The sequence below is a fragment of the Canis lupus genome, chromosome 26, assembly GCF_011100685.1.
Source record: "Canis lupus familiaris isolate Mischka breed German Shepherd chromosome 26, alternate assembly UU_Cfam_GSD_1.0, whole genome shotgun sequence".
NCBI lineage: Eukaryota > Metazoa > Chordata > Mammalia > Carnivora > Canidae > Canis > Canis lupus.
The window spans coordinates 2832171-2844309 of NC_049247.1; the positions used below are offsets into that span (position 1 = coordinate 2832171).

The 12139-nt window shown below is 53.1% G+C and overlaps 1 protein-coding gene across 1 annotated transcript in view; it reads left to right on the forward strand.

The window, feature by feature from the left end:
* Positions 1–12139, forward strand: part of TMEM132D (transmembrane protein 132D) — a 525295-nt gene that overhangs the window by 494473 nt on the left and 18683 nt on the right. The gene's annotated exons all lie outside the window — the stretch shown is intronic.

A 12139-nucleotide genomic window follows, 5' to 3' on the forward strand; every position in this document is an offset into this window, starting at 1 on the left:
ATCATGTGGGCTTCTCCCTGGATGTTTGTGTCTCTCCTTCTCTGTCTCTCACATGCTCATTGGATTCAGAGTCCACCTCAACCCAGTATGACTGCATCTTAACTAAATTATGTCTGGAAAGACCCTATTGCCAAATAAGATCACATTCTGAGGCTCTAGGTAGACGAGAATTTGGGGGACACTATTAAACCCCATGTAGAAGGTCTGCAGTGGATCCTGGAGATCCCATTTTTATAGTTGATTCTTATTTGGTGATATATTCACATGGTTTAAAATACAAACGTTATGTGGGCAGTTCCTATCTGGCAATAGTGCCCTGCTGGTGGGGTCTCACGCATCAGAACCTTGTCGTTGGTCCATGACTATGTAGTGGGGAACCCCGCTGATGTGCACCTGTTCCACTGGCACGATGCAAACCAAGGGCTGCCTGGAGGAAGAGACTAAGCTCTTGCCATAGGTGATGCATAGACCTGACTCCATGTGCCCCAGAGTCATATGTGGAAATCTGGTCCCCAAGGTGATGGCATTGGGAGGTGGGGTCCTTGAGGGGGACAAGGTCATGAGGGTGAAGCCCCATTAATGGGATTAGTGCCTTTATAAAGGAGACCCCAGAGAGCTCCCCCACCCTTTCACCATGCGAGGACACAGCAAGAAGACTGCACCTGTGAACCAGGACACTACGAACCTGGGTCCTAAGGGTGCAGGGGCCACTTAGACACTGAGACAGTGACTGCCAACAAGGTCAGTGCTCAGGGCAAGTTCGGCCTTCACCATGGATGCTGAGTGATGATCAGAGGCCCTAGCTGCCTTACACTTGACCTTTGTCACTTAGAGGTCTACCCTGGTTGTCCCTCCAGTCAGTACAGAGCACTGCTTGCTCCTTTGTGCACATGTGTAGTGTCTGTGGCCCTTGGACGTGTATGATCGGCAAGTGCCTGGGTGGTCTGTGCCAACAGAGGAAGCAGGCAGAGCATGGCCCTCCCTGCCCCTTTTCTGTCAGCATTGCTGTCCCTCTTCTCTGCTGACTTAGGCAACACGGATGAGACAGAAAGGGAGGGTGTTGTTATTACGGCATGGAGTTATTTCTTCTGAGGCAATGAGTTGTTTCTTGACTTGGTGATCTATGCTTGCTTTGTAATTATTTGTACCATCTTACATGGTTAATGTTCATTTGTAAATATGTCCTATTTTGTAACTGAAAAGAAAAGAATGCAAAATTCAAAAAAAGACTTAAGGGTGGCTCACTCTGGGGTTAACAGGGACTGAAAAGCCTTTTTGCCAAAAGAATAAATCACTACTGGTGAATTTTTTAAATTGGAGGAGGGAGGTAGAAGACGTGATAGAGCTTGCTGTGTTCTCCTTGTGCCCGGGCTCTCGGATGCCAGCACGGGGGGCACACTCGGGCCACGGGCCATGTGCCTCTTTAAGAGTGGGCAGAACTGGGCGTGCAAGCCACTCTGTGAGGGGAATATCTGGGAGGGATAGGGCAGAGAGGCAGGTGCTGCAGGCTGAAGCATTTAGCATTAAAGATACTGATGTTCGCAACTTCCTTTGAAATGAATCATAAAAGGAGATGGAAAGAGAGTTGGAATGTGGAGAGATCTGTGATAAAGCAAATACAGAAAAAAATAGAAGCTAGGTGGCGGGTCTCTGGTGTTCATTGTACAATTCAGTGTTTCCATTTAAAATAGGTCATAATAAAATGTTGAAAAAGCAGATCAAAAATGTTAATCAAAATATTAAAACTATAGGTGATGTCTGACTCCGATGGTTGTTGTGCAGGTAGACGGAGCATTGCCAAAGGTTGAGAGGTGCTGCATTTGAGCAAGCGGGCCGAGGCAATGGCAGAGAAGGCTCCCCGGGTGGCAGAGGGGCTCCCCAGTGGCCTGAGTGGGGTTGTGATCTCCCCTCTTCCTGCGGGGCCGCAGCTGCTCCCACCCTAGGCAGGCTGTTCAAAGGTTTTAGATCAGAGCCATCGCCCCAAACCCAATAGTGCTGCCAAGAAACCAGGTCGGGAAATGAGATAAGCTGCTCAGCTCAGGCCCACCTGCCAGAATCAGGAGAAAAGCAATTTTCAGCGAGTTTCCTTGGGGCCACAGGGCCGAGGCTGGTGTCAGGGAGCAGGCACACGGCTCTCGGAGAGCTGGTGGCATATGCCTGGGAGACACAGTGCTGGGGATGAGTCCATCCTGCAGCAGTGCAGAGATTTAGACTAGCCTCGAGATGGGAGAAATAGCTGCCTCGCCCATGGGGAAACAGAGAAGCGCCAGCAGGTGCTTGTAGATTTTGTGGGTGATGAGCAGAGGAGTTTGCATAACATCAACTAAGTGTCTTCTACTGCATGCTGGGACCTGCTCCTTGTGCCTTGAGCGACCACCATTTACTCCCACACCTCCGTGAGGGGAACGCTAGACGATCGCTCCCATATCGCAGGTGAGGAGCGTGCAGGTGAGACAAGCAGCTCGCAGTACCAGGGCGGAAAGCCGTGGAGCCAGGGGAGCTCCCGCTCTGCACCTCTCTGTCCAGCTGCTGTCTGTGGGATGTCTGTGGGGTTTCTTTCCCTACAAGTGGGGACAACATCACAGGTATCTGGACAACTAAGGGAGCCCTCCACCTTGGTGACTTGCAGAGAGGACCTCAGTAGGAGAGGCTGGGGCCAGTGCGCAGATGGTCCCAGGAGTAAGAGCAGATAGTTCCACTTACCAGTAAATCCTGACTGGGAAAGCCTGAGACAGGAGTTCCAGAACACCCTGTGCTTTGCAGCCGGGAGAATGACGGCAGAGGGGACTGCAGCACATCCAGCTTGGGAGGGAAGGCTCATTGCCAGGAAAAGAACTGAGCAAGAAGAGCCCATGATGCATTTGGCAACAGGGCTGGTGATGTGATGATTTAGTGTTGTTTTCCCTGTTTCCCAGTCAAGAGCTGTCTTCCAGAATCGCTGTGTGTGGTTGGACAGGTTGTGCACTGCAGAACTCTGGTGGAAGGGTGCCACTCACACAGACGCATCTGCCTGGAGGAAGGATGCCCTCTGCTTTCTGAAGGACACTGGCAGCAGTGACGGGGGCTCGAGCCTGGGGCATCCTCCAGCAGTAGGACACCCTGTACCGGGGCCGGCCCTGGCCGCTTCCTGTGATTGACGGTGTTGTCAGCACAGAGGAGGGCAGGCATGACTCTTGATTGCAGGTGGACCACTTTGTGGCTGGTGTATGCTGATCACATGCGCACAGACAGGAGGTTAGGACGGGGATTGATGAGGAGAGGAAAGCCATTAATAGGAAGGCTCGTCCTCACTGCATGGAAGAGAAATGTGTGTTGTCTCTGCAGCTCCCAGAAGCCGCTTCTTCTTCCTTTCCCTGCCACAAAGCGGAGGGCCTGCCCAGCCGCACCCCCGGCTCTGCACGATGACAGTTCACCCTTGTGGGTTTGTCTGCGCATGTGCCAACAACAGATGATTCTCCGCCAGGTGTCTGCTTGTGTCCCCTCCTTGGGGGTGTGGGATCGGGGCAACACAAGTGGACACAAAACGGGTCACTGTGTGCCCCCGAGGACCCAGCAGGGGCCAGGTTGAAGGATAAAATGTCCCGTCTAGAGCCATGAATGGCCACAGGGACGTGGCTGCCACAGGGGGCGGTGGGGGGGGGGGGGGGCGTTCAGTAAAAGTCTGGGAGCGCTGTGTCGTTCTTGTGCACCTCGTGGGCAGAAGGCAGAGGTGCTGAATGTCTTGCAGTGTGGTGTCCCCAATAGCCCATGCTGTGCAAAATGTCCTGTGTCTCTCACAACACTTAAATGTCCCTCTAGGGGAGCAGAGGCCATTATCTACCATAGTTTAATACGCAGAACTCCACGTTTTTCAGGAGTGCCATCAGGTAAATCAAAGGAATACTTTGTGTCTGTTGGTGACTTTACCAGGAGCTGTCCCCAGCCTGCAAGGTCTCCTCACCAGGCGCCCCACTGAGCTGACACAGCAGCACCTCTGTGCTGTTGCCCCAGTTGCTGCTGCGTTTATTGTGGGGCCATACGTTGAGTAGGGGCTGCAGGCAGCGGGCTTCACTATGTTTCCTGATGAGTTGTGCTCAAGAAGCTGCCTTTTGAAATATGCATTATTCCATCATAAAGTCACATTTACTGTCTATCCAGTTAGGGATATTAATTTTTATAAAATATCTTGTAGGTGGGCTCCTTATCTGTGAATCCCATTTCAAGACTTTAAAGCAGGCATTGCAAAGTATTTGTTGAATGATGAAGGTATGACATCTGGAAGGATTGGAAGCATGAGTTTAGGAAATTTGGTGCCGTATTGGAGTCAATGCTAGGACCTCTTGCAAAGTGATCCTCACCTCTGTTCATTCAACAGCTCTTGACGGCACATCCACTGTATGCCAGGCACTGTTCCAGGTACTGAGGATGCTGTGGATCCGAGAGATGGGTCTTCACCACTGTGCCAGTTAGTCAGGATGGGCTCCCCTAGGCCAAGCACCAGAGCCTCAGCAGGTGCCCCCAGCATGCAGATAGCGGCAGAGGACTCCACAGGGCAGCACCCTCCCTGGAAGGAGAGATGGTGCAGCATCTTGGGGCACCTGCATCTCGGAGCTCCCAGGCAGGAAGAAGGGACACAGGGAATGCATACCAGCTCTCAAAGCTTCCCCTCAGGGGTGACACACATCACTTCCACTCCTGGCCACTTCCTTGCTTGAAGCCGCCTCCACGGCCACACGACACTGGCAGAGGCAGACAATGTCAGGAGTTGGGGGAGAAATGAAGAATAGAAACGAGGTCCATCTCCAATGATGCTCAGTCACCTCCCCGTCCTGCGGACTTCTCCAGAAAGATCTTATAAGTCTCAGTGCACCTGGCAAAGGCAGCTGCCTCCACCCTCCATCGTATCCCTGAGGGCAGAGCTGGCAGACAGAATTTGTATCGGTCATTTGAACAGAGAGAATGTTATATCGGAAATCGCTAACTAGATAAGAAGATGCTAGGTCCCTACAGAAAGGGGGAACAGGGACCCAGGTGGTGTCGTGGAGGCAGCATGGTAAAACCCGGCCACCCCGCACCTGCCAAAGCAAAGACAGCACCGGAATTATGCACAGAGATGACGTCCTCTCACACAGATTGCTGCTCAGCAGGCCCTGGTCCCTCTGAATGTGAAGGGGAACTGTTGGGTGGAGGACCCAGAGCCCTTGTTCTGAGAAGCTGAGATCGGGTGGCTTCCAGGAGTGTGTGGGGAAGCCGCATGGACCAGCCGCTGCCTGGCAGCAGGGAGGACACTGGCATGATGCCCACAGGTCCCGGAAGGAGATGGGAAGAGCCAGCCCTTCCTCCTCCGGCCTGGGAGACAGCACGCAAACGGGCGCCTCATCGATACATCAGACCATGCTCAGCGGGGTCGCCCGACGGAGGCTGGCGCGGTGGGAGCGCCCAGACCATGACTGCCTTCCGCACGTTTAATTCCACGCATACCCCTACGTGCATCTCCCGGGCGGCATTTCCAAGAAGAAAGCCCACTGTGCTGTGCTCCTGAGCTGCTTCCCTGAGTGTGCGGGAGCCACGGCTCTGTGCTCCCAAGGCTGTGGCCGTGCACGAGCCCCCAGGACTGTGAAGGCAAAATGGACCCTCGGGCCCAGAAGGAAGCATGTGTTCAGTCCATCCTCACTTTGGCTGCTCCTTCCATGTCAAGAACATCTTGCACTCAAAAGAGAAGGAAGAGAGATCCACATTCAGTTTCCAGAACGGGGCTTCCTGTTTCCCAGGACCGAGAGAACTTATTTTAAGGAAAGGCTTAGCATAGAGCAAGCGGAAATCAATAGCTGGTGGCCGAAGAGGAGTCAGTCCTCTAAGAGATGCTTTTCCCAAGGATTCCCATTTTCCCTCCGTGTCTGTTCTTTGGTCCATGTATCTGCCTGTGATTAATGGGGAGCCGTTTCTCCAGCTGCCCTAGAAGGAGATGCACACACACAAGAGCCTCCATGTGTGTGGCTCCTGCCTGCCCAGGGACACGTGCCCACTGTCATCCTGTGGCCCAGGTCACACTTTGGGTTGTTTGGAGAACAAACAAGGGAGCATTCACCAAGTACATTATTCCTTCTGACCCAGGGAAACACCACGAGTGGGAACGTCAGCTTGTAAGAAGGTTTGGGTTTGATTTTAAAATAACAGAGCTTCCTGGGAACTTAAATTTAGGGTTTTAGAAGGAAAAATAGGCTATCGCATACAGGTGATTCCAAAGATGCCAGAATATCCGTGTTTGGTATATAAATAAGAGGCCTGGGTGGTGCTAGGGATGCTCCTCCAGAAAGGGCTCTCAGCTCTGCCACAGGAGTGTTGGCGACTGAGCTCCTTGGGCCCCTCGATTCCAAGCTGAGTTGTGCTGCTCCTCGGGGGACCCCAGCTGGCTGATGACGAAGACTGTGGCATGAGGCCCCGGCTCCTCTCCTGGGCAGCTGGCCTTGGCCCTGGGCCCCTCGGTGCAGCCAGCAGGGGTGCCATCACATCTGCACCTGACCAGAGAGCCCCTCACCTGCCCTGCGCCCCTTCCCACTCCCTTCACAGGTGCTGCTGCCTCATAGACCTCCTGTCTCAGGGTCTGCTCCCCAGAGACCTCCGTGGTCACACTATTGTGGTGTCAGAAGGGGGCCAAGACGGCCTGCATGCAAATCCCAGCACTTCCCAGCCTCGCAAACCTGAACTGGTCCCCCAATCACGTGGTACTTCGGTTTCCCGCTCTGCACAATGGGCCTCGTCAGAACCCCCACATGCTGGATGACTGTCCAGGATGAGACAGCCCCTGCATGTAAGCCCTGGGAAGGGAGCCAGCAGACAGTCCTGGGCACCCGCTCTCCACCATGTGAAGCTCCCACTGGGCACCACGGGCCCCCTGCACTCCCTTGGTGGGAAAACAGGCTCTGGGAATCGGGTCGGGGGCTGCATCATTGGGTTCAGGCCGCATAAGGAGATACCCCAGCCAGGGGCTTAAACAGCAGACTTTGCTTTTCCTATGATACTGGGTCTGAAAATCCAAGGCCAGGGTGCTGGCAGGGCTGGCTTCTCCTGAGGCTGCTGTTCTTGGGGACGGCCGCCGCCTCCTTGTGTCCACACATGGTCTTCCCTCTGCATGCGAGCACCCCAGGGCCTCTGCGTGTCCTGCTCTCTCCCACTAAGGGCCATGTCTTCACTTTATCAGCACTTTCTAGGCTCTGTCTGCAAATTCAGTCACATTCTGAGGTTCTGGGAGCCAGGGCTTCCACAGAGGGACACGGGGGGCTTGCAGGTGAGCCCCTAACAGGGCCATCGATGCACAGTCAGCTCTTACTCCTCCTGCACACATAGCCTCGGCTCCTGCTCCTCCACATGTTCACTGAAAACTTACTTGTCCTTTGGCAGGAGCCTGTCTACGTTTTATTAACAGACACCAATGAGGTAGGTTGCCTCCCGATAAATTAGCCTAGCGTGATAAGCCAGATAAAGCTGTCTTCTGACAGTTAGCCAGTGTACCACGCCCCTCACGGCTATGGGATACAGTGCCTGTTTCTCATCTGGAACATGGGGCAATAGTACCTCCCCAGCAGAATTATTTTGAGGATTACGTGGAATTGGATATTAGATGCTCAGCATAGGTTCCTTCTGTGTAATAAACACTCAGTAAAGATTAGACACTGCTTTTGTCGTTCCCACTATTATTAATGGTATGATTTTTGTGCAGGATAAAGACTAATCTCAAACAGGTAAAACCTGGCTTGGGAATTGAATGCAAATATTCCTGTCGGCTGTTTACTTTTGCCAAATCTGGGTGGAGGGGTAGAATTTTAACATCCTTACCTCTAGCTCTTTGGGGGAAAAAAAGGAAAGAAAAAAAATAGAAGAACATAAATTTTACCATGAATGTTAGTGATAATTTAAGTAAGACTTAAATTCCTACAGCATTCAGGGAAAGAGGAATGGCATTAAATTCACAGAAGTGATGGACTGTGCATAGCAGAGTCCAAATTATTAACAATATCCTTACAATGGCACAGCTGGCTGGAAGCAGACTCTGAGAGAGGGTCGAGTCCCACCCAATCTTTCCCTCACACCGTTAGCACCATGCAGGGTCATTCGGAAGAAATGGCCAGGTCTTGTCTGCTCATCTGGACTGATCCGTGTGTCCATTCATCTGATGACAGTCAGGGAGATGGGGGCCTGAGGGCCAGATGGGCAAGTTCTGCCCATCTGGCTGTTGCGGAGACCACAGGATGCAGGCAGACCCAGGTGGGCTCTTGGGGAACCAGGCTGGTATCTTCCTATCTCAGGGTGGGCCCAGCCTTCAGTCAGGTTCCCTGGACCCAGCTGTGGGCTGGTGCTTTGTGCAAGAGGCTCAATGAGGAAAGCCCCAGAAGTAAGGCCTGTAATTGGGGCACAGAGCACAGACAGCCATGCCCAGGTGATGGGTTAGTCTCCTGTGGCCATTCTGACAAGTCACCATGAGCTTGCGTCTTCAAACAAAGGAATGCTTTCCTCACAGTTCTGGAGGCCAGAAGCCTGCATGATGCCCCCTTGGGGGCTCCAGGACAGAGTCTGCTCCTGCCTCTTGCAGGGGCTCGAGGCAGCCAGTGTTCGCACGTGTGGCCACATGTGGTCCCTGCTACATCGGCCTCATCTCCACAAGACCTCCTCCTCTTCTGTCTGCCAAATCTCCCCCTATTTTTCCCTTACGAGGATACTGATTGCTTTTGCAGCCTGCCCCCAAATTCAGGATAATCTCATCTCCAAATCTTTAACTGAATTATGTCTTCCATGTGACTCTCCCTCTCCCTCTCTCTGGGGTATTTTTACACACTCCCCTTTTCTGCATCCCCTGGATGGGCTAGACCACATTTGGAAGCAACAAGGGACCAGGAGAGCCAGCAAGGCGGTAGCCCCCTGACTCACAGCCCAAGCTGAGTCATAGACAAAGATTCCTGACACACCCAGGCTGAGGTCCCCTCAAAAATGGCAACAAGCAGGGCCCATTAGCACCGTGGTCCCCAAACTGTGCGATTATGAACATCGGTACCCCCAGGTAGGTGCTGTGCCCCTGAACTATCCAGCGCATAGGCTCCGGACGCCCCCTTTCATTCACTGGCAAAGTCCTTCCTGGGTGGGATCTCGTTCTCTCTTCGGATCCCCTCCAATCCCCCCCAGAGCCTTGTCCAAGGTGAAGAGTTCAAGGCCACAAGTCGCTCCTTCTAGAATTTCATTTCCTTCCTTTGCACCCCCTTTCCATCCTTATAAAGCCATAGTATTAGGAAGTGTTGGGGGGTGGGGTCCCCTACATTGGGCATTATGGAAAGATGCTTATTTATAACCAAGTCCTCTGCCCCGGGGTCAGACCCCAGTTACGTTCCTGGCTTATGTTGTGTTTTCAGGAATTAAGATCTTCCTAGCCACCCCCACTCCTCATTATTTCATCTGCCTTCATGTGTCTCATTCATCCCCCTCCCCCAATCCACAAAATCTGTTAATTTGGTGCACTTTTTCTCTATTAATTCAGTAATCAGAACATGTCTGTGCATGTTGCTGGGGTGGAAATAGCTTGGTTCACGTGAAGTAACATAATCCAGGGGTATCAGTGACTTCAAATGAGACAGCTGTGCTTGCCACCGCTGTCACATGCCACCTATCTCCACAGCTTTGTGGGGGTCTCTGCTCTCAAGGGTCCAGGCTGCGGGGCTCCGAGGCTGGAGTCACCACCACCAGCCCTGCCGGCACCATGGACAGGGAGCCCTAGGAGGTCCCTCCTGGGAAATTAAGTATTCCCACAAGGAGGTGACACATGGTACCTGCTCACAACTTATTATCAAGGTAGTCCCATCCTTGTTGAACAATGTGCGCTAAGAGAGTCCCTCTGTGTGCCCAAACAGTGGCCAGACACTGCTGCTGAGCACTCCCACTCACGGCCTCCACGCAGACTCTGGCCGTGTGCGGAAAACCAGAGAACTCTAAGGGCGGAGATTCACAGACCCTCCAGTCAGACAGTTTGTTTTTATTACTTGCCATAAACACTTGAAGCATCCTTACACACACACACGTGCGCACCTGCATGCACACAAACCTGCACGCCCACACGTGTACACAAAGCACACACATACATACACTCACATTTGTGTGTACCCTGCACATGTGTACACACATGCATATACACATGCGCACACACCCACACACGTGTGCACATTTGCACACATGGCACACCTCTACCTGGGTGCCCCGCCCCCAGCCCCAGTATTGCAGTTCCTGCCTCTGACCCCGCTGCCTCCACCTCTTGCTCCTAGGTGCATAGTTGTGAAGTCCTACCTTCCTTCATCTTTCACTCTAGATCCTCCTTTTTCTTATTACTTTGAGGAATTAACACTGAATTTCAAAAAAAAAAAAAGCAAACCAAAACACAACATGAAGACTTAGCTCTACATTCACAATTGACATCAGACCTGCCCTGTCTTCCATGGGAGGCTCTTGGTGGCAGGCGTGCCTAAGATGCTCTCTCACCTCTTTCTCTTAGAACACCTGCTTTAGCAAGAGGACCAGAAAGGTACATTCATGAAACAGCCCCTGTCCCTGAAACAGGTCTTACACTTGGGCCTTCCTCCCTCCATCCCCTCCCTCCCCCTTCCCTCTCCCTCTTCCTTCCTCCTCCTCCGTCCTCTCCCTCCCGCCCTCTCCATTCCTTCCTTCCCCCTTCCCCTCCCCCCTCCTCCTCCTCCCTCCCTCTCTATTCCCCACTCAGCTTATCTGTGACAATTCAGCCTGAATCCTAAAGACTTGAACAAGAAAAAGCCTGAGATAACAGGCCAGTGGCAGGGAGACCCGTGGCCAGACCACAATGGTGACAAAGCCGCCTGGGCCCTTCCATTTGTCCTTTCAACCAGATTTAAGCACTTTTGCTATTGGCAGATACTTAGGATGACAACCTCCTGTGACTCGTAAACGGGCCCATGTCCATGGTTCTCTACAGAGCTGTTGACCATCTTCAGACGCCGAAGCTCTTGGTGCCCCTTTGTGTGTTTGGTATCGCTGCTGCCTCGCCACAGATGTTTGAACAACCTGATAATTTCTGCTTTGCTTTCTTCACACCCCTCTGAGCACTGAAGGGAGGACCATTCAGGCAGGGATGGGGCAGCTGCAGGAGGAGGCAGCAGTGTGGACTGGCCGCAGGTCTGGGCTCTGCGTTTCCAGCTGTGCATCCCAGGGAAGCACTACCAAATGTCTCGGGGCCTCAGGCTGGCCATCTGTGAAACAGCACCTGAGACCGCATGCATGGTGCTCAGCTGCCAGTCGGCACGTGTGTTAGGTGCTCAGTAAATGTGGGTGCTCCCTCCACACTCACTTTGGGCTTCTGTCCACATGCGGGGGCTGCTGGAACACACCACTGCACACCTGGGATGTCACACAGCACTTTCTGGAGGGCAGGAGTCTGGAGGCAGTTCAGCAGTCTGGGCACCAGAGGTGAGCGGGCTGCGCTCCCTCCTGAGGTTCAAGGGGGAAGCATTTCCTTGCCTCTCCAGCTTCTGGAGGTGTCTCCGTCCTGTCCTGTGTCATCACAGTCAGCAGCGTGGCATTTTGCTGCGTGGCATTTTGCTCACATGGCACGTGGCCTTCCTGCGCCGCAGCCACCAACCTCCTTCTGCTTCCTTCCTGCTAAGGGCACTCAGATTACATTCAGAGCCCACCCAGATGACCCACGATAACATGCCCATCCCAATATCCTTAACTGAACTAGGTCTGCTAAGTCTCTTTTGCCAAAAAAGGTAACACTGCCAGGTTCCAGGGGCTTAGGACCTGACTTCTTTGGGGCTACGAGTTAGCCCGGCACACTTACCCACTTCTTTAGAATGAGGAGAAATGCCCCTGGATTGCTAGAAAACCAGGACTGGAGGAAGGGGAGACCCCTTCACTGAACTCGGCTCTTCTTTCAGACGCAGGCAGGAGGAACAGCATTGCACGGGGAGGTAGCTGAGACCTCGGACTGCAGAACAACCCCCTCCTCCGTGCCCAGCTATGCTCTGCCCCTGCCCCAGGGAGGGATGGCATGAGCTAACATGCACCTGCATCTCCCTGTCTGGATTGTCGGGGACACAGAGCCTGGGACATGGGCTTACCCGGGGAGTGGCTCCATGAGGAAGAGCGAGGG